This window comes from Rattus norvegicus, chromosome 2, assembly GCF_036323735.1.
Source record: "Rattus norvegicus strain BN/NHsdMcwi chromosome 2, GRCr8, whole genome shotgun sequence".
NCBI lineage: Eukaryota > Metazoa > Chordata > Mammalia > Rodentia > Muridae > Rattus > Rattus norvegicus.
This window is the reverse complement of record NC_086020.1, coordinates 142,441,186-142,461,610: the sequence shown is the minus strand read 5'-3', so window position 1 is coordinate 142,461,610 and position 20,425 is coordinate 142,441,186. Positions and strand designations below refer to the sequence as shown.

The window sequence follows — 20,425 nt, the reverse complement described above, 5'->3', positions numbered from 1 at the left end:
CCTGTCCTGGGAGCCCATGCAGGCCTGCCTGGTGCTGGACTGGTGGTTTTCTCAGGCTCGCTTTCTTTTGGGAATGCTAGGCTACTAATCATTCAGTTATTCACAGTCAGAATTTTGAGCTTAGCTATTGCCTCCCTGCTCTTCCACCTGTTGACTCACAAATGACTTAGTACCCATCCCTGTGATGCCACTGAGAGCAGGGTTGAGTAGCATTTTTTAAAACATAGCCTGGTCTTGTAAAATAGTCAGTGAAAAGGTAAAAAGCACTGGAATAGAAACGTGGTTTAAGAAACACCTTGTTTGGATTATTAAACTTTGTCAGCTCTGTGTTGGTAAGTTGGTGTTAAACATATAATTTATTATATAGCTTGTGATCTTAAGCAGTGACTTGAGTCTAGTTTTGATGTTGTTGCTATAACAAAATAGTTGAGGTGGGTGGTTATTTTACAAATTAGAAGTGTATTTTGGTTTATAGTTAGTTGTAGGGGCTGGAAACTTCAAGATTGGGTGACTTCTGGTGAGGGTCTCATGCTTTTTCTACTTGTGCAAAGGGTGTATGTAAAAGATAAAAAAAAAAAAACTGCTTACAACAATGATCATTGATGCATTCCATGAGAGATAAATTCACTTGAAGAGAGAAAGGCACTATTTAACACATTCCAGAGGGCTCCATTTTTGTGAATCAAAACCTTCTCAAGGGGCCTCACCTCTCTAGCACTGCTGCATGGAGGAGTTAAGATTGAGCTGTGGGCAAGAGGAAGTCTGTGCACTGAAATCTAGTAGACAACGTATACTAGGGGAAATAGGCAAATGCTTCTGTATCAACACATATGCAAATATGTAAATATACTAGACAGCTGGCTAGACATGTAGGACAAAAGTATACAGAATAGGAGAAAGACTTTAGATCTGTAAGCAGTAAACTCTCTGTAAAGAAACAGACTTTATAGACCTGTGCGCTTCTTGGCATTTGTTGCAACTACTCAGCACTGTGATGATAATACACAGGCAGTCTTACAAACGAGAAGACCTTATTTAAAGTGCTAATTGTTTGACATCAAGTAGGTATCCTAGAATTCATTGTGGGACTGATACTCAAGTTAGTGTAGAACATTGAAAGGTAAGGGTAAAATCCTCCAATTTGAGCTCAATTACTTAGAATCAGTATAAATAGTATAAGTTAAAGGACTCACACTTAAAGACTGTACTTCTGACCTGATGACTACATGTTCAGAGGTACTTTTGAACTTAATAATTGATAGATTTTCCAAATGCCATACTTAGAATTACATTGAAAAAAAAAGAAAAAAGAAAACCTTTTTCTGTACCCCCAAGCATTTACCAAAAGAATTAGCTGGGAGTGGTCAGACTCTCTGAACCCTCTCCCTGTTCCAGAATTGGGTATTGGCAGGATTAGTCTTGTTTATGAAAATCACGGTGTCTGTGAGCCTTAGGGTGGGGGGTGATGGGTGATGTAGATGTCCCATTGATGGCTGAAGCTCCAACATTCATTTATTTTAGTTCTTTGAAACCAGTTATGAGTCTAGTTATCACGGACAATTAGAAAATAAGGCTTCTTTGATGAAAATTGACAGCTGCACTAATCTGTGGGCACAAACATAGCCATTTCAAAAGCAATTTGATGTTATATCATGTCCCTTTAGCAAAACAATAGCAGTGGCTGCCCTAAGACCTTCAACCGCTGTGGGCATTTGACTAGGTTTACAGTATTACAGGTGAATTGCCTTCTGTAGTGTCAAATCCAATCAGAAAATGATTGTCTACTTCCCTAGCACTTGCCACTCTTGCATGAGTAGGCTTCATTTTACCTGGCTGTTCCATGCCGTTGTACACAGAGGCCACAGCTGAATGTTAAAAACGATATCTCAACCTTGATGATATATTTTAGAGAAAATTGTTTTGGTTCATTCGCATTGCCTTAGACATTTCCTTTAAAGATGCTTAGTGAGTGGTTACAGAAAATTACCAACACCTATGCCCCAGCTAGTAATGTGTTCTAGCATCAGCTGAGACAAACTTTGTTCTTTTTCTTTTTCATTAACTCTTCTTTGTTTCTCTAATTCATAAACCTTGAAGATTTCATTCTAAAGTATAACTGATTAGTTCTGTTATTTGAGTAGTGATCCCGATTTCCATCACTTTCTTTTATTTGTGATTTTGGCTAAAATATTGTTGTTAGAATGCTGTTTGTCTTTTTGAGTCTACTCCTGTTTTCAGAGAGAATTAGAACTTTGGATCAGGGGTTGATTCCTGTGACTTAAACGGGCTTGTGATTAGTGAAGTTCCAAATGCAGATAACTGGTAGGGAACAGAAATTTGATAAAGTAGTGTTACACTCCCCATTAATGGAAGTTAGAGCATTTGAAGTTTTTTGGGGCTGTCTTTCTTCTCTTCCTCCTTTGTGTTCTATTTGGATAAAGTAATACTGATTGTCTATTCTTGCCTAGAGTTTTCACAATGGAATGAATAATCCTGATTTACCAATTTCTCTTTTTAATGTTTCTATCTTTGTATTCAAGAGATTTTCAATAGTTACAGAGACAACCATTTAGATGGCCCCTAATCAAGTGAAACATTGGAGTGGGCCAGAATTAATTATTTTAACTGGGATAGGGCAGGGTTAGGTTTAACTGCTATTCGCTTTCCCACAACCAAAGAATAAGATGTAAAGAGAATTTCTTAAGAGGATATGCAGAAATGAATGTGAAATTAAAATATTGAGAAACTTAATATTTTTAGTGTTGGAACAAAGGAAAACAAAATTTTGTTTATTCTTTCTGCTAGTGGCCACAGTGAGTTAATAGTATTATTTTTAATCATAAAAGAAATGTATTTCAGCATAAACTGCAAGTATTGAAATAGCTCTTTACTTTTATCAGTGGAAGTATATTTGTAAAATATTGGATACAGATTAACTGGTTTTGGTACTGTTTGGTTCATTAGGGGAAAAAAGAAAATAGTCCCATCAGGGTTTTGCCTCTAGTTTATTCATGAAGCCAACCCCTACCCTTATGATAAACTCTTGAAGTCAAATCCTGTAATTCCAGTTCACTCGTAGTTTACATGTGAAGAAGCAGCAAGTCACTTACTTGCCTAGGCTAAACTTCTACTAGGAGTTGCTTCTGACTTAGGCCTATTAGTGATTTTCTATGTGTTGTTAAGAGAAATAGAAACAACTAGGGCCTTTTTGAGGAGAGATGGATTCATCTTGTTTGAGGAGTAGATTTTCAGGGAAAGCAGAAGGAATGTGAGGATGAAGCAGGCTTCTAAGGAGAATGAATTAGCTCCATTATAGTATTATTAAAGTCATAAATGTGCTGATTTTCCATTGTGGTCTGAAGCAAACCATTTCAGGCTCGTGCTTGCCCACACTCCTGTTCTTTGATGTCAGAACAAATGGGCACGGACTGTGTGTGCATAAATGTCTTACAGTGCATGCTGACCCTAACAGTACACAGAAGCTACTTCTCTAAAATGTGCTGTCCTATACTCCTTTCTGGACTAAATGTTCTGTGTTAAGGGTTTGTCTCTTATTTCTTATGCATACACACTATACACTCACTGATAGAAGGTGGGAAAAGATGAATGCAACTTTAAAAGTTAGATTTATTCATGTTACTTTACGTGTGTATGTTTGCGTATATTCAGTGCCCAAGAGAACATAAGATACCCTGGAACTGGAGATGACTGAGCTGCTTTGTGAGCGCTGGCATCCAGATTCTGGGTATTTTGAAAGGAAGCCAGTACTTTTAACTGCTGTGTCGTGTCTTCATCTCCTAAAAATTGCTTAATTTTTTTTAACTCTTTAAATAGGCGTGTGGTTTGAATGTAAAAGTGTCTCTCATAGGCTTATGTGCTTGAACACTTTGTTCCTTGCTGGTAGCACTATTTGTGAAGGTTGTTGGAGTTTGAGGAAGTAGAACTTTACAAGAAGTGGGCTACTCAGAGCAGGCCTTGAGATTTTGTAGCCTAACTGCATTTCATGTCCACAGTCTTACTTCCTGACTGTGTATGCAGTAGGGCTGGATCCACCTATTTGTCCTTAAATTGCAACTTTTTAGGTATTTTGCATTAGAAACAAGGCAAGTAACCAATACAGTGGACATATTCTAAGCAAAGCTGATTTCTGAAAGACTTAAGTTGGCCACATTTGTTAGTGGCACAACTTAGTACTGACTTCTAAGCCTTTAATAATATTTATTGAGAGAACATAGAAATTTTATTTTATTCTTTAATCTTTTTTTTTTAACAGTCCGGTGGTGCTATTCCCCTCCTGGTCTACCTCATCTCATTCCTCCTCTCCCATCTCTAAGAGGATGTCCCTGCCCCACACCCACCCCATCAGACCTCCTCCCTACTCCCTGGGGCCTCAAGTCTCTCCAGGATTAGGTACATGTTATCTCATGGAGGCCAGATCTGACAGTATGTGTTGGGGGCCTCATATCAGCTGGTGTATGCTGCCTGGTTGGTGGCTCAGTGTCTGAAAGATCTTGGGGGGGGGGGAGTCCAGATTAGTTGAGACTGCCAGTCTTCTTATGGGGTCACGCTCCTCTTCAGCTTCTAGCCTTTCCCTAATTCAACCTCAGGGGTCCCCGGCTTCTGTCATTGGCTGGGTGTAGTCTGCATCTGACTCTTCCAGCTGCTTGCTGGGCCTCAGAGGGCAGCCATGCTAGGCTCCTGTCTGCGAGCACAGCACAGCATCAGTAGTAGTGTCAGGCCTTGGAGCCTCCCCTTGAGATGGATCCCGATTTGGGCCTGTCACTGGACCTCCTTTTACTTAGTCTCTTCTCCAGTTTTGCTCCTACAGTAGACAGGGACAATTATGGGTCAGAGTTTTTGACTGTGGGATGACAACACCATCCCTCCACTTAATGTCCTGTCTTTCTACTACTGGAGGTGGACTCTACAAGTTCCCTCTCCCTGTTGTTGGGCTTTCCATCTAAGGTGCCTCACTTTGAGTCTTGAGAGTCTCTCACCTCTCAGGTCTCTGGTACATTCTAGAGGGTTCCCTCACCTCCTACATCCCAAGGTTGCCAATTTCCATTCTTTCTGCTGCCCCTCAAGGCTTCACTCCTGTTTCTTTGCCCCAATACCTGATCCTGTTCCCCTTTCCCCCCTCCCTGTACCCTCTCCCACCCAGATTCCTCCCTCCATCTGCCCCCTGTGAATTATATTTTAATTGTATATCCATAAGTACTGGTGATTGAACACAGAGGCTTGTGTATACTAGATAAACGTTCTATCACGGAGATATATCATAAACTTTCTAATTGTAAAAAGATAAGTCATGAGTATAAAATCTACAGTCTTCACAAATGCATATGTATGTGTCAGTTAAACCCCTGTTAAAATTGGGTAGTGTTCCTTATGTTTCTATTTTGTGGAAAAGTTTGAAGAATATTGGTAATATGTCTTCTTTGAAGATCTGATAGAATTCTGCACTAAACCCAGCTAGCCCTGGGCCTGTTTTGGTTGGGAAACTTTTAGTGACTGGTTCTATTTCTTTAGGGGTTATGAAACTGTTTAGATGGTTTATCTAATCCTGATTTAACTTTGTTACCTGGTATCTGTCTAGAAAATTGTCCATTTCCTCTAGATTTTCCAGTTCTTTTGTAGTAGGATCTGATAATTGTTTGAATTTCCTCAGTTTCTATTGTTATGTATCCCTTTCCATTTCTGATTTTGTTAATTTTGATACTGTCTTTCTGCCCTCTGATTAGTCTGGCTAAGGGTTTATCTATCTTGTTGATTTTCTCAAAGAACCAGCTCCTGGTTTTGTTTTGTTTGTTTTTTTTTTTCTTTGTATAGTTCTTTTTTGTTTCTACTTGGTTGATTTCAGCCCTGAGTTTGATTGTTTTCTGCCTTCTACTCCTATTTGCTTCTTTTTGTTCTAGAGCTTTTAGGTGTGCTGTCAAGCTGCTAATGTATGGTCTCTCCAGTTTCTTTTTGGAGGCACTCAGAGCTATGGGTTTTCCTCTTAGTACTGCCTTCATTGTGTCCCATAAGTTTGGGTATGTTGTGCCTTCATTTTCATTAAATTCCAAAACGTCTTTAATTTCTTTCTTATTTCTTTCTTGACTAAGTTATTATTGAGTAGAGCATTGTTCAGCCTCCATGTGTAAGTAGGCTTTCTGTTGTTTTTGTTGGTATTGAAGACCAGCCTTAATCCATGGTGATCTGATAGAATGAGTGGGATTATTTCAATCTTCTTATATCTGTTGAGGACTGTTTTGTGACCGATTATGTGACATTTGGAGCATAGATACTCAGAATTGAGAGTTTATCTTGGTGGATTTTTTTTTTTTGACGACTCTGAAGTGTCCTTCCTTATCTTTTTTGATAACTTTTGGTTGAAAGTCAATTTTATTTGATATTAGAATGACTACTCCAGCTTGTTTCTTGGGACCATTTGCTTTGACATTTTCCCCCCTGCCTTTTACTCTTAGATATTGTCTGTTTTGTCACTGAGATGTGTTTCCTGTATGCAGCAAAATACTGGGTCCTGTTTAAGTATCCAGTCTGTTGTTAGTCTATGTCTTTTTATTGGGGAATTGAGTTCATTGACATTAAGAGATGTTAAGGAATAGTCATTGTTTCCTCTTATTTCTGTTGTTAGAGGTTGAATTATGTTTGTGTGGCTATCTTCTTTTGGTTTTGTTGCAGGAAGATTACTTTCTTGCTTTTTCTGGGGTGTATTTTCCCTCCTTGTGGGAGTTTTCCATCTATTACCCTTTGTAGGGCTGAATTTGTAGAGAGATATTGTGTAAATTTGACCTTGTCATGGAATATCTTGGTTTCTCCATCTATGTTAATTGAGAATTTGGCTGGATATAGTAGCCTGGGCTGGCATTTGTGTTCTCTTAGGGTCTGTATGACATCAGTCCAGGATCTTCTGGCTTTCATAGTCTCTGGTGAGAAGTCTGGTGTAATTCTGATAGGTCTGTCTTTATAAGTTACTTGACCTTTTCCCCTTACTGCTTTTAATATTCTTTCTTTGTTTTGTGCATTTGATGTTTTGACTATTATTTGACAGGAGGAATTTCTTTTCTGGTCCAATCTATTTGGAGTTCTGTGGGCTTCTTGTATGTTTATGGGCATCTCTTTCTTTAGGTTAGGGAAGTTTTTTTCTATTACTCATTGAAGCTATTTACTGGTCCTTTAAGTTGGGAGTCTTTACTCTCTTCTATACATATTATCCTTAGGTTTGATCTTCTCATTTTGTCCTGAATTTCCAGGATGTTTTGGGTTAGGAGCTTTTTGCATTTTATGTTATCTTTGATGGTTGTGTCGATGTTTTCTGTGGTATCTTCCCCTGAGATTCTCTCTTCTATCTCTTGTATTCTGTTGGTGATGCTTAAGTATATTGCTCCTGTTCTGTTTCCTAGGTTTTTCTATCTCCAGGGTTGTCTCTCTTTGTGATTTCTTTATTGTTTCTATTTCCACTTTTAGATCCTGGATAGTTTTATCAATTCTGTCACGTTGTTCTGTGTTTTCCTGTAATTCTTTAAGAGATTTTTGTGTTTCTTCTGTAGGGGCTTCTACTTGTATACCTGTGTTGTCCTGTGTTTTTTTTAAGGGATTTATTTACGTTATTCTTAGAGTCCTCCATCATCAGCATATGATGTGTTGGGATATCCAGTATTTGCTGTGGTGTGAGAACTGGGTTAGTTTGTGTTGCTTAGGTTCTTGCCCTTGCCTCTACCCATCTGGCTATCTCTGATGCTACTTGGTCTTGCTCTCTGTGACTGGAGCTTGTCATCCTGTGGGCCTGTGACCCTGTGAGCCAGTGATTTTTGGAGTGAATGCACTTTTGGCATACCAGCTCTTTGCAGGCAGGTTTTGTGTCAGAGGGCTCTGGGACAGCCCCAGCTCTGGGAGCTGATGGAACCAGAAGGGTCCTGTTCCAGGCTGCCCTGTGGCTTGCAAACCCTGTGCAATCCAGGTGGTTCTCTCTTTGGACAGTCAATTGAGAGGATGTGGGGTCCTTTCTGTGGGCTGTGGGCCTAGGAGGGAGAGTGCTCCTGGCAGACCAGCTTCCTACATTCAGGATTTTGTCAGAGGGCTGTGGAACAGACCCAGCTCTGGGCTCACATAGAGCCATAATTTGCCTCTTAAGTAAGGTTTCTTTCACTTAATGAGTAATTTTCCTCATTTTTATCAGTTCTGCTTGAATATGACTGTGTGCTATGCTTGTATGTATGAAAGTTTGCATGTATGTGACCACACATGTGTGTATATACATGCACAGAGGTCTGATACTGATCCTGGATGTCCTTTTGAGTGATCTTACCTTATGTACTGAGGTACTGCTTCCAGTTGAACACGGATTTATGTTTTTGGGGTCTGGCTAGCCAGCATGCTTAGGGAATTCCTGTACCTGTCCTGCCCACATCAGGTTTCCTGGAGGGGTCCTGTTCTCACTTGGCTTTTTTGTATGTTCTAGGGGTCCTGGCTATGCTCCTTGTGCGTGACTTTACCTTGTGAACCAACTCCTGAGCTGTTCACCATTTTCCCTCTTTCTCTTAAGGTTTTCATTTTTATTTATGTGTTATATGTATATGAGTATATATGTATGCATACATGTATGCAGCAAGTGAATTCAAAAGTTAGAAAGTCAAAAGGTCAGAAGAGGGCATCATATCTCTGGAGCTGGAGTTGTAGGTGGTTGTGAGCAGCTCAGTGAGGGTGCTTGTTAGTAAACCATGGTCTTTTGGAAAAACAACAACAACAACAACAAGAACAACAACAACAACAAAAAAGAACCCATCAAGCAGCCTTAACTTCTACACCATTTCTGCAGCCCCAGAAAGTGCTGTATCTTGTTTTGCTCACTCCCCTTCTTCCTTTCTCTTTTCTCTTCTCTTCTCTTCTCTTCTCTTCTCTTCTCTTCTCTTCTCTTCTCTTCTCTTCTCTTCTCCTCTCTCTCTCTCTCCTTCCTTCCCTCCCTTCCTCCCTCCCTCCCTCTCTCCCTCCCTCCCTCCCTCTTTCTCTCTCTTTTGATAAGCTTCAGACTGCAGAATGAATAACAACAACAGTTAACTTACTCTTTCTCCTGTTGATGGAACTTCCAGGATTTGGCTACGATGAATGAAAATTCTTTGTATGTTTATATATAAATCATTTTAGGATTTAAAAAAATATTTCAAGTAGTACCAATAAAGGTAATTATTTGGTCATAGAAATTGTCATCTTTCTTCCAAAGTGATTTAGACATTTTGTGCTTCTAATAGTGTGTGAGAGACTCCAGTTTGTTCAGAATTTCATATGCTTCCCCATTCTGATGTATGTATAGTTGTGTTTTATTACACAGTTTGAAGATATAAAACTACTTATAAAAGCAAGTAGTTTTTTAATATACCAATAACAAACTTGCTGTAAAAAAGGGAAACAATTTCCCTTAATTAATTCCCTTAATTAATTTCACAGCCTTAAAAACAAACACCACAAATCAAAGTAAAAAGCCTATCCATGAACTTTAAGCTATTAAAGCCCTTCATAGTGAATACTATAGTGTAGAAAAAAGAAAGAACTTATGGAAGACATTACAGGAAAAGACTAATGTTCATGGATTAGCAACATTAATACTGTTGACATGACATTACAGAAGTGGTCTATAGATTAAATACAGTCTCAGTATAATCCCAGTGACATTCTTCATAGTAATATGGAAAAAACAGTCTTGATAATCATATGGAAACATAAAAAAAAAGCCCAAAGAGCCAAGTACGATTGAGCTTCTGATATTTCGGTTCAGTGCTGGAGGTGTTACAAAACTTGACTTCACAATATACTTTGGACCTTAGTAACCAAAGCACTTTGGTAGCAGCCCCAAAACATTGAAGAACCATGATATAATCCTCATGCAGCTACAGTCATCAGATTCTTGATAGAGATACCAGAAACTGAAGCCTGCCTCTATCTTAGGCTTAGACATCTTATAGTAAAGACATCTTACATGTTCAGTCATGTTTATGATTAAATCTGTTTCTCAAATATTGGGTATGCAACTCCCCTGTGACCTTAACTACAAATGGTTCTGTACAGCCTGTTCCAGAAATGGCAGTCATGTCTTTTGTTTCAAAAGTTGCTTATAACTATCTTGAAACCCTCGCTTTGTTTCAAAAGGTTATATGACTGACCATCTATGACTACTTTGTTATGATTCCCTTTTGTTGTGGCTACCTGTTGTAGTCTCCATTGTGCAACCATGTTTTTGTTCTAGGAGGCATTATGACTAAAGTTCGTCATGCTTGTGTGCCACTTCTGTAACCCTGCCTGTTTAGCCAGCTAAACCCCCATTTGGAAACTCCCCACTCCTGATCTGGAAAAGTCTCGTTCTCCTCACATCCAAGGCTGACCTCTGGAATCCATCTTAGGGGGAGGCAGCCCATGTACATGAATGAAAAAAGCTTGCTTTAATTAAATGCTTGCTTTAATTAATTTGGTCATGATAATTTGGGTTGGTGGTCTCTTTTCTCCCAACTATAAGATTAACAAAACATATACTGAGAAAAAACATTTTCTTTTAACAGGTAGTATCAGGACAACTGGATATTCACATGTAGAAGACTGAAACCTGATCCCTGTTGCCCATCTTGCACAGAAACTAGCTCAAAATAGGTGAAAGAACTTAATGTAACACACCTGAAAGTTTTCTAGACATGTACAGTGACTTTTTAAATGGTACTCTAGTAATCCAGGAAATAATAGCAAAACCTAAAAAATGAGATTGCATTAAATAAAAATGCATATGTATGGAAAAGCAACTATATAACAAATGTGGAAACATAAAACAGAAGGAGTGAAAATGTTTATCAGCTATTCATCTGACAGGTGATTAATATACACAATATATAAAGAACTAAAAAAAAATCATAAGAATTTTGACCAAAGATTTTTTTCAAGAATAAATTATCCAGTAAAAATGGTGTAAAAACCCAAATACTTTTCTATTGAAGTATAAATGTCCAAAAATACTAGAAGAAAATAAGACTGTGTTTAGCCAAATGAGTAAATGTAAATAGCCAATACATTTTTGAAAAGCCTTCTTAATCATAAGAAAACTGCAAATAAGAATCACTGAAATTGATCTAACCCCAGGTACAATAGCTTCTATTAAGGAAATAAAACATAACAAGTATCAGAAATGTGGATGAAAAAAGAACCTTTATTTTCTGTAAGTAGAAAATGTAAATTAACTTACCAACTGTGGAATGCGTATGAAGATTCCTCAGTAAGCTAACAATAGAAATACCCATATACTATTTCTGGGTATATATCCTGAACATTAAAGCCCTCTCACTTATAGATATGCCTGTCCATCACTATACTATGCACAGCAGTTACAGAATCATCTAGATGCTCATCAGTGGATGAATGGATGAGTAGACAGTGCATGATACATGTGCAGTACTGTTTTATTCAGCCATAAAGAAGAATGAAAAAAAAAAGTCCTAGAGGCCATCCTGTTAAATGAAATATGCCAGTCTCATAAAGACAGGTATTAGATATTTTTCTCATGTGTGAACTGTAGTTGGAACATGGAAGTAGAAAAGAGGCTAATAATGGTCGCAGTGGGGGGGACTGTGTCTGGGAATGTCATAATAAAACCAATTACTTTGTACAATTTAGTGTATGCTAAGGAAGAATGAATAGAGAAAATTTAGGATCTATGTGGAAAAAGTGAAAAATAAGGTTGTTAACTTATGTGATGTAATTCAAAAAGGAGTGTGGACATTAAATTCTAGTCATAGGAAGGAGATTTACAGTAACTAGTAATCACTTGAGCAAAGGACTAAGCAAAGACAAGTGCACCGTCCAGTTGGAGATGCTTACTTGAGATGCTTTTTGTAAGCATGGGTTGTGGGGTGTGGAGTAGATGCTTGCAGATACTGTGAATGCTGACAGGGTTGGCTCCTTCCAAGTGTTCTGTACATTGCATAAACAAAAGACCTATACAGATACTTTGCAGACCACTTTTGTTTTAACATTGCCTTTGAATAGTGTTTTTTGTTTTCATTTATTTATTTATTTATTTATTTATTTATTTATTTATTTAATATCATGTGGTGGTTTGAATATGCTTGGCCCTTGGGAAGTGGCACTCTTAGGAAGTGTGGCCTTGATAGAGGAAGTGTGGCACTGTGGAGGTGGCTTTGAGGCTCCTATGCTTGGGCTCCACCTAGTGTGGAAAGAGAGTCCCCTTCTGCTGCCTGTGCATCAAGATGTAGAGCTCTCTGCTCCTCCAGTACCATGTTTGCCTGCATGCTGCTATGCTTCCCCACCATTATGATTTTGGATTGAGCCTTTGAAACTGTAAGCTAGCCTCAATTAAGTGTTTTCCTTTATAAGAGTTACCTTGGTCATGGTGCCTCTCGACAGCAATGGAAACCCTAACTAAGATAGAAGTTGGTACAAGGGACTGGGGTATTGTTTTGATAGACTTGACAATGTTTTTGTTTGGAGGAATGTGGATTTTGGGACTTTGGATTTGGAGAACAGTGTAAAGCTTTGAGTGGAATTTAATGGGCCATCCTCGTAGTAGTGTGGAAGAATATTGAGTGCTATTTGAACTCTGGGGGCCTGGCTCAAGACATTTCAGAAGAGAAGAATGTTAGTGTTTGGTCTAGACACTGTTTTTCTAATATTTTAGTGGAGAATATGGCTGCTTTTGCCTTTGTTTGAAGAGTCTGCCTAAGGCTAAAGTTAAATTTAGATCAATTGCATTAGCAAAAGAAATCTCAAAAGATCCTAGCATAAATTCTGTTGTGTGGTCACTGATATTCATTCTTATGAAGTGCAATTTGGTAAAAAGGGTCAAGCTGAACAAGGAAAATTACAAAAGATTAAAATACAAAGATTAAAGGGGCACCAGGAAGTGGAATGGAATTAAGGAAGTGGTGCTCATGGGGCACAATCCCACCCAGCTAAACTTATTGTTTATGCATTTGCAGTTGAAGAAGGCATAGTTCTATCATGTTGGTTATTGTCATGATGTGGGTAGTGTTTTCATTTGTTTATAAGGAGATATAATTGTATGTAAAATTGATAAGGAATGGATTGTGATGACTATTCCTGATTGTCAACTTCACTATATCTGGAATGAACTACAATCCAGAAATGGAGGGCACACCAGTGATCTATATCTTGAAGCGTGGTGGCCATGCTTATAACGATCTTTGGAAAGGAATTAAAGAAAACCTTAGGTCCAGGCATGGTGGAATGCACCTTTAAGAGACAGATGCAGGCATATCTTTGAGTTAAAGGCCAGCATGGTACCGAACAAGTTCCAGGCAAAGAAAAGGTTAGGTCTAGTGTTGGTAGTATATGCCTGTAATCTCAGCACTCAGGAGAAAGAGGGATGAAGATTTCTGAGTTCAAAGAAATTTTACAGAGCAAATTTCAGAACATTCCAGATAAGGAAGCAGTTGGAAAACAGAAGCTAGTGAAGATGCAATAGAACAAGGGGACCATGTTTCAGCCACAGCAAGCAGCAGAACTCGGCAGCTTTGGCCATGTGGCTCTGGCTTTAGAGTCAAGAATCAAAGGGGTTACTGAGACAATTGATGGTGGTTACCTGGAACTAAAAAATTAGTGGTGATTAAGAAGAGATTGTCACTGAGGTGAAATCTTCTGAGAAGTATTTTCTGAGAGCACAAAGAAATCGTTTTCCATAGGTCATATCCCCTGCTGCAGGTGGACTTGATAATGTATAAAAATCACACAGGTGGTATTGGTTTTGAAGGCATGAGGAGGTCATAGAGAGCAGCTGAGGCTTGGCACTGTGAGAGGCCAGGAAAGGTCATTTGTGAAGGTGCAGCCGCCTCAGTAGCAGTTGAAGTTGAGGCTTAGCACCATGAAGAAAGCCAATGAGAGGCTATTGGTGAAAGTGCAGCCTAGTTGCAGTGGAAGAGCCCAGCTTGTTGGTGATACCAGTACCATGGGATGGCCACCAAGAACAGAAGCAGCAATGGAGTAGAGTCAGCCAGAGCCTACATCACTTCAGAGGGCAGAGCTGGAGAAGTGACTCAAGCCCTTTGGAGGAGCCCAGAAGATCATGTATGGATCCCAATAATTGGAACAAGCCCTTTGAAGTTGAAGTTGCCTTTGATATCCCCTAAGATGTTAGAGATGCCAGAGTGGTGGGATACCTGCTGAGGAAAGCTGATAAGCTGAGTGGAAATAGCTCAAAAGAAAGACATTGTTGCAGTCAACAAAGATGAAAGGAGTTGGAGATCTGAAGTGCATTTTGACACTAGACATGGAGATGTAAAGTTTGGAGTTTGCCTAGCTGGTTCTTGGTCTTGCTTTGGTCCAGTATTTTCTAACTGTGCTCCCTTCCCTATGATTTGGAATGGGAATGAATGTCCTGTGACTGGATATGTTGGAAGTATGTGGTCTGCTTTTTTTAATTTTAATTTTATAGGAAATTACAATTAAGCGATTGCATGAATTTCAGAATAGTGTTTGAACTTTGGACTTTTAAACATTGTTGAAACTGTGATAGACTATAGGGACTTTTGAAGTTGGACTGAATGTATTTTGCATTATGTTATGGCATGTATGGACTCATATGTTTGAACAATCCTCACCTATCCAGTGAGGATATCCCTCCATTTGCCTCTGATCTGATGTCGATTTTATTTCCTCTTCTGAGTGAGATTTGCGCATTCTCCCGTGGGCCCTCCTTATTACTTAGTGTCTTTGAGTATGGATTGTAGCATGGTTATCCTATACTTTATGGCTACTGTCTACTTACAAGTCACACATGTCTTTCTGGGTGTGGCTTACCTCACTCAGGATGGTATCTTCTAGTTCCATGTATTTGCCTGCAAGTTTCACGATATCTTTGTTTTTAATAGCTGAATAGTATCCCATTGTATAGATGCACTATATATTTTTATCCATTCATCAGTTGAGGGACATTCAGGTTCCACTTTCTGGCTATTACAAATAAAGCTGCTATGAACATATTTGAGCAAGTGTCCTTATGGTATAGTAGGCATCTTTTGGGTATATGCCCAGGAGTGGTATAGCTGGATCTTGAGGTAGAATTATTCTCAAATTTCTGAGAAAACACCAAGTTGACTTCCAGAGTGGTTGTACACGTTTGCACTCCCACCAGCAATTGGGGGGTTTTCACCTTGCTCCACATCCTTGCCAGCATGTGCTGTCCCTTGAGTTTTTGATCTAAGCTATTCTTATTGGTGTAAGGTGGGACCTCAGAGTGGTTTTAATCTGCATTTCCTTGATGACTAAGGGTGTTGATCATTATTTAAGTGCTTCTTGACTGTTGAGTTTCTACTATTGAGAATTCTCTTTTTAGTTCTGGACCCATTTTTTTAACTGAGTTTTTTGGTTTGTTGTGGTTTAATTTCTTGAGTTCTTTATATATTTTGGATATTAGTTCTGTGAGATGAGAAATTGGTGAAGATCTTCTCACATTCTGTATGCTGCCATTTTGTCCGATTGATGGTGTTCTTTGCCTTACAAAAGCTTTTCAGTACCATGAAGTCCCATTTATTGATTGTTGGGTTTAGGGCCTTAACTATTGGTGTTCTGTTCAGGAATTTGTCTCCTCTGCCAATGTGTTCAAGGGAGTTCCCCACTTTCTATTAAATTTAGTGTGTACAGTTCTGTGTTGAGGTCTTTGATCCACTTGGACTTGAGTTTTGTGCAGGATGATAGATATGGGTGTGTTTGCATTCTTTTACATGCAGGCATCCAGTTAGACAAGCACTATTTGTTGAAGATGCTTTCTTTTTTCCATTGTGTGGTTTTGGCTCCTTTGTTAAAATTCGTGTCCACAGGTGTGTGGATTTATTTCTGGGTCTTCAATTCTATTTATTGATCCACCTGTCTTTTCTATGCCAATACCATGCAGTTTTTTTTTTTATTACTATTGCTCTGTAGTACAGCTTGGAATCACTGATGGTGATGCCTCCAGAGTTCTTTTATTGTACTTGATTGCTTTAGCTATTCTGGGTTTTTCCATATGAAGCTCAGAATTGCTCTTTCAAGGTCTGTAAATAAATGTGTTGGAACTTTGATCAGAATTGCATTGAATCTGTAGATTGCTTTTGATTTATGACCATTTTTACTATGTTAATCCTGCTAGTATATGAGCTTGGGAGTGGTTTCTATATCATATATACCTCAGTCTCTTTCTTCAGAGACTTGAAGTTCTTGTCTTATAGGTCTTTCATTTGCTTGGTTAGAGTTACACTAAGATTTTTTTATATTATTTTTGGCTGTTGTAAAGGGTGGTTTTCCCCTAATTTCTTGCTCATCCTGTTTGTTTGTATCAAGGAGGGCTACTGATGTTTTTTTGAGTTAATTTTGTATCTAGCCACCTTCTTGAAGATGTTTACCAGCTGTAGGTGTTCTCAGGTCAAATTTTTGGGATCACTTATATATGCAATCATATCATCTGCAAATAGCAATATTTTGATATCTTCCTTTCCAATTTTATGCTCTTGATATCCTTTAGCTGTTTTATTGCTCTAGCTAGAACTTTACATACTATGTTGAATAGATATGGAGAGTAGACAGCCTTGCCTTGTCCCTAATTTGAATGGAATTGCTTTGTTTCTCTTCATTTAATTTAATGTTTAGTTCGATTTCTTTAAGAAGGCACTTAATACTTTCCTCTTAGCATTGCTTTCATTGTGTCCCATTAGTTTCGATATGTTGTGCCTTCTTAAATTGTAGAAAGCCTTTAATTTTTTTCCCCTTTATTCAGTGGCCAGTGAGTAGAGAGGTCTTTGGTTTCCATTAGTTTGTTTCTGTAGTTGAAGTCCAGCTTTAATACATGATGGTGTGATAGGATACAAGGAGTTATTTTAATTTTGTAGTTGTTCAGGCTAATTTGTGACAGATTATACGGTCAATTTGGAGAAGGTGCTATGAAGGTCTGAGAAGGGATATTCTTTTGTGTTTGCGTGAAATGCTCTGTAGATATGTTAGTTCCATTTGAGTCCAGAGCAGGTGGCAGTCCTCTGCTGTATATGTGTTGGGGGCCTCATCTCAGCTGGTGTATGCTGCCCAGTTGGTGGTCCAGTGTCTGAGAGATCTCGTGGTCCAAGTTTGTTGAGACTGCTGGTCCTCCTACAGATGACCAATGATTACTAATTTATATTATTTTGATGTTGGTTGTGGTGGTGGTGGTGGTGGTGGTGGTGGTGGTGGTGGTGGTGTGTGTGTGTGTGTGTGTGTGTGTGTGTTTCCTTTGGTGTAGTATTATTTCCTGTGTTTTCTTGAGTGTAGTTAACTTACTGAGTTGGGAGTTTTTCTTCTAGAATCTTCTGTAAGGTTTGAGTTTTTTGGATAAATATTAAGTTTGGTTTTGTAATGGAATATCTTGTTTTCTCCATCTATAGTGATTTAAAGTTTTTCTGGGTGTAGAAGTCTGTGCTGACATCTGTGGTCTTTTAGAGAGTGCAAGATAACTAACTGCCCAGGCCCTGCTGGCTTTTAGTCTTTCTTGAGAAGTAGGGTGTAATTTTATATTTCTATCTTTATATATTATTTAGCCTTTGCCCCTTGCAGCTTTTAATATTCTCCTTTGTTCTTTACATTTAGTGCTTTAGTTATTATGTAGTGGGAGGATTCTCTTTTTCTGGTCCCATCTACTTGGTATTATGAAAGCCTCTCCTATCTATAGAGGCCTATCTTTCTTTAGGTTGAAAAGTTTTTCTTCTATGATTTTGTTGAAAATACTTTGTGATCCTTGGAGCTGGGACTTTTTACCTTCTTATTCCCATTATTCTTAGGTTTGGTCTTTTTACAATATCCCAAATTTCCTGGATGTTTTGTGTTAGGAAATTTTTAGATTTGACATTTTCTTTGACAGACGTATCAATTTCTTCTATTGCATCTTCTATTCCCGAGAGTCTTCCATCTCCTGGATTCTGTTGGTGATGCCTGTATCTGTTGTTCCTGTTCTTTTCTTAGGTCTTCTATCTCTAGGTTCCTCTCAGTGTTTTCTTTATTGCTTCTGTTTCCATTGTCAAGTCTTAAGCAACTTTTTTTCATTTCCTTCATCTGTTAAATTGTATTTATATTTGTAATGGGTTCATTAGCTTCCTTTTTAAAGGCCTCTGCCTATTTTTTTGATGTTGTTTGTTTTTTAGTTTTTAGTTTTTTTAATTTTCCTGTATTTTTTGAGGGATTATCCACTTTATCTTTAAAGGTGTCTGTCATCTTTATAAGGTTGGCTTTAAGGTCATGTTCTTGTGCTTTGGCTGTTAGGATATCCAGGGCTTGCTGTTGTGGGGTTTTCCTCTGTAGTTACCATGTTGCACAGGCTCTTGCTCTTAAGCTGTCCTCTAGTCATCTTGTTATCCCTGGATGTTCCTGATGTAGCAGGTCTCCCAGAAGGTGATGCAATCCTGGATGCTTTCGATTCAGCAGACTTTTCTGGTGGGCAGTTTTGGGTTGAACAATGACACTTAGCAGGTAGTGCATGTCTCAGTGCAGCTGGGAGTGCCCCGGGGGACTTGGCATGCAGGGAATGGAGGTGGGGTGTCTAACATGGATGTTCCTGGTGCAGTAGGGTGGTGGAGGCAAGTGGAGCAGTGGTGGTTGGACATTGGAGCTCAGGGATGAGGGGTGTGAGGTTGTTGCAACAGCATCTCAGGGTAGCTGGGTATAGCCAAGGGGATTCAGCTGGCAGGGAACTGGGAATGAGAAAGGTCTATCCAATGTTCTGGTGCAGCAGGCTGGTGGAGTGGTGGTCTGACAGTGAAGCTGGGGGTGGGGGCAGCGAGCAGTTAAAATGAACAGTGGTTTTTGTTTTTGTTTGTTGTTGTTGCTGTTTTTTTAACTTCCAGATTTGTTGTGTATGTAATTTGTTGTGCTTGCCAGCTGTTGTTCTATTGCTTTTGTCCTTTATCCTTTGAGATCCCTTTTATAGCTTTTGAGGGTTGGTGTACAGTTTTCTTTCTTATGAGCATTTTGGATAAACTTATCTTGGAGATAAATATTCTCTCCTGTACAAGGTTTATCGGGTTTTCTTTAGCCCAACAATTTGTATTTTCATGCCATTATAGCACTCAGAATATACATTATATTATAAATTCACCAGATTATTTTTATCATGTATGATAATTACCTGGATCTCATATAATTATGATTGATCTTGATTGATTTATTATCTCCAATATTATATAGATTATTAGTTTCAATAACTTGCAGTGTTTTTTAAAATTTATATAAATAGCAGTTTAATGTGGACCAATGGGAAAATTAAAAGCAGACATAATTGAAAGTACATTTATAATTCTTTCAAAATTGCTTCTCACAGTATGTATTTTTTGTTTGGGTTTAATAAAATATTTTAAAATACATTTTAAGCGAAAAAGTTAAGGGTAGGAAAGAGGTCTTAGTGAAGAAGCAAGAAAAACATCTGAGAACATGAATTTAGGTTTTGTGAGAATCTTACTTCATTGTTTTTATAATAGTCATATGTCATATTTTTATTAAAAAAGAAGTATAATTAAGTATGCATATGTGTGAAAAATACTGGAGCTAACAGACATTATAAACCTAGCAGTCCTGACATATCTACAGACCATCTTACCCAAACACAAAATAATAGATCTTCATGTATTAATTCTCATGGAACTGTCTTGAAAGTTGACCACATATATCACAACATAAATCTCAACAGATTAAAAAAAACCTGAAATCATCTCTTGCATCCTATTAGACCACCGCAGATTAAAATTGTGTTTCAACAACAACAGAACAGCGGAAGCCTACACAAACTGAACAACTCTTGAAGGACTGCTGGGTCAAGGCAGAAATGAAGAAGAAATTAAAGATTTCCTAGAATTCAGTGACAATGAATGCACAACATACCCAAACTTATGGGATCCTGTGAAAGGAGCACTAAGAGGAAAGTTCACAGCACTAAGTGCCCTCATACTTAGTGTAGAAATCTCATACTAGCAAATTAACAGTGCACCTAAAAGCTTTAGAACAAAAGGAAGAACCTAAACACGTTTGCACATGTACTTTTATCTGATTCTGTGTATTCATATGCATGGGTGGAGATCAGCGGACGTCTCTCAGGAATTGTGGCTCTCTTCTCCTGTTATGTTGGTTCTGGAGATCAAAGTCAGGTTGTCAGCCTTGCAACAAGTACACTTTACCCTCTGAGCCTTCTTGCCAATATGATTTTGAATGTGTTATCTTCTAACCATTGTTAAAAAACCTTAATGAAATTCCAAGGCTCTTGTTGGGTAATTGACAGGTTTATAATAGATAAGGTCATTGGGATTCAGAAAGGTAAGGTATTTTTACTGTAAACAAAGTTAATGATCTTGAGATTCCTAGTAAATATCTGAGGAAAGGCATGATGCCTTACCTATGGCATTACATAATATATCCAGGTCTTAATAAG

General features: G+C 38.4%; 1 protein-coding gene and 1 non-coding gene across 10 annotated transcripts in view; one reads left to right on the top strand and one right to left on the bottom strand.

The window, feature by feature from the left end:
- Positions 1-20,425, top strand: part of Nbea (neurobeachin) — a 559,026-nt gene that overhangs the window by 27,562 nt on the left and 511,039 nt on the right. The window lies entirely within an intron of this gene.
- On the bottom strand, positions 73-200 carry LOC120101340 (small nucleolar RNA SNORA17). Its single transcript, XR_005501707.1, has one exon. It is a non-coding gene; the product is annotated as a small nucleolar RNA SNORA17 (small nucleolar RNA).